Source organism: Lynx canadensis, chromosome B1 (genome assembly GCF_007474595.2).
Source record: "Lynx canadensis isolate LIC74 chromosome B1, mLynCan4.pri.v2, whole genome shotgun sequence".
Taxonomy (NCBI): Eukaryota; Metazoa; Chordata; class Mammalia; order Carnivora; family Felidae; genus Lynx; species Lynx canadensis.
In genome coordinates this window covers 141990138-141992718 of record NC_044306.2, presented here as the reverse complement: position 1 = coordinate 141992718, position 2581 = coordinate 141990138, and the positions used below count along the sequence as shown (strand labels likewise).

General features: G+C 42.0%; 1 pseudogene; it reads right to left on the bottom strand.

Annotated features, from left to right (window-relative positions):
- Window positions 1–257: 257 nt before the first annotated feature.
- Window positions 258–1053, bottom strand: LOC115513042 (annotated as a pseudogene).
- Window positions 1054–2581: the final 1528 nt, after the last annotated feature.

Below are 2581 nucleotides of genomic sequence, written 5' to 3'. Positions count from 1 at the left end.
GGACATGCAACTAAATCTTAGTAAAGTGACCTCCTGGTTGGTTGGTTGGTTGGTTTGTGTGGGTTTTGTTGTTGGGGGGTGGGGGTTGTAGCCAGATCTATTGTTACATGCAATGCAATTCTGTAGGGACTAGCTGGAACTCCACTTTTTTTCTCTTCCTATCAAGAAAGAGTATGGAAATACAACTGAATAAAAATTTATTATTGTAGGATATTTTATTTATTTATTTATTTCCTTAAAAAAAAATTGCTCAGGTTTTATTCACCAACAGCTCCTCCCTGCCTGCTGCTGTGCCCCCTTCTGCACTCCCAGAATCGGGAGCAGAGGTCAATGAAGAGAGCTGGCAGCCAGTGGTGAGTCTCCTCAGGGGCCTGCAGGTCCCAGCCAGGCCCGCTGTTCCTTCAGCAGGTGTTCTAGCACTTGCCGGGCTCACTTGGCCTCCCACTTAAGACTGGCTTTGATATCACTGACAGTCACGTAGCCATTTTTCTCTGCCAGCTGCAGCACCACAGTGTGATCCATATTGAGCTCAGCTGGAACAGACTGAATGAGGTAGGTGCCACCCGCAGAGATGATGCCGGAAGCCAGTGGCAGGTGCCTTTAGTTTCTTGATGGCCCTGATCAGGTTGTCTTGGCTGATATCCTGTGTGAATCTGCCCCTTCCTTTTGAACACCTGTTGTTGTAGTTTCTCCAGAGTTATCACACCTCCATCCCTGTGCTTCAGGGTCAGGCACACTTCAATAATCTGGACTCCCAGCTCATAATAGAAATCTCCCACACCTACCATCTTGGGCCAAAATCCTCTTCCAGAGGGCAGAGGATCACCCCAACGGTGGCACACGTGTCCTGGAACTGCACCCAGAATTCGGGATTCTTCTGAATTTCCTGCTTGTGCTGCTGGCAAATTCCTCCAGGTTAGTCTTGAACACGTCCAACTGCTTTGACATCTGGGCCAGCTGGTCCTCAGCCAAGGCAGTTCCTCACTTCTTATATTTGACCTCTGCAAGTTTCTTCTTGGCGATGGGACCAGCTCCCACTCTGTGGCAATGCATCCCTGCCTGGGTTCATGGGCCTCCTGCTGCCAGGACCCAGGTCTCCCCATTATTAAAGGGTATTTTAGTTAAGATCTTTCTAAATGATAAAGGCAGAACATCCTACTCAAACTGACTTACTCAGGAGAAGGAATTTATTGGATTATGTAACTAAAAATCCAGGAATAGTGTGGGCTTTAGACACTGTTAGGTTCAGGGTTCAAAAGGTTTCATTAGGATATGATTTTTCTTCATCTCTCAGCTCTGCCTTCCACTGATTAGCTTCAGCCTCAGGTTCCAAATGGAAGCAAATGAGGGCAGAAATTCCAGCTTTATATTATCTTGGGTTCAAGTCCATTGAGAAAGAGTGTCTGCCCTTATCCCAAAGCTTTAGCAAAGATTTCATTGTATCTTAGAAGCTGTTATGGGCATGTGTCAACCCTTTATCCAAATCTACAGCCTAGAGAATATCAGGCTCTCATTGGCCAGAGTACCTCTGGGTTGGGAATGGGAAAATCACTGAAACACTGGGACTGAGAATGGGGATGAAGTTCCTAACTAAAACTTGGGGACTGTTCTAAAGAATGTAAAAGCCCAAATAATCAGAAATGCCCACAAAATAGGGAAGATTTAAAGTTTATTCATATTCAAATTTACTACATTGAATACTGTGTGACAACTGTAGGGGACAGCAATGTGTATTGCCAGAAGACTGAGAGAATGAGCAACATTGGGTTGGTAGCAAGCATATAGAACTAAGCTTCAGGATTGCTGAGTAATAATCTTGTTTTGATTACTAAGTTCTCCACATGATCATGAGTAATTCATCTTACCTTTCTGGTTCTTAGACTTTTTTTTTTTTCTCATCCGTTAGATGAAAGAAACATCTGCCTGCATTACTTATTTCAGTGGGTTATTGTGTGGCTAAAATCTGATTAAAACACTCTGCAGGATGAGGCACGTGGTTATATTAGTTTATCAAGAGACATATTTCCATATAATTATTACATATTTTGTTTTAGTAAAAGATGATGAGGTAATTCACCCAATGAGTTTTACTTCAAAGGGTTATGCAGTTCTTTGAATTCCTGATGGCAAAATTGAGGCAAGTTTCTTTTATTTGTCCCAACAACTGAGTCCATAGTTTAACCAGATATTCATTTATTTACTGACCTCTTACTAAAAAGGAACATTTGAAGAGTTTGCATAAGATCTGAGATGCAGGCAATCCATTAACAGATTTTAGTTTTAATTTTTATTCATTCCTTCCACAGATATTTTTAAGTACCGACTAGGTGATGAACAGTATAGATGTGGGTCTTAATACAGCTTAGAATTAAGGTGACTTTAAGTATTAAACTAAGAGTCACACAAACGAATATAGAATCACAAACTGACAAGGGCTGTAAAACATTTTCTGATAGAAAGAAATGAAGGAAGGAGGCCTCTCTGTTGAAGGGACATTTAATCTGAAACCTAAATGAGGAGTAGATTAGTCATTAGCAAGTTGTGGTGATGGTGGGGGGCGTGAGTAAGAATCAGGAGTGTT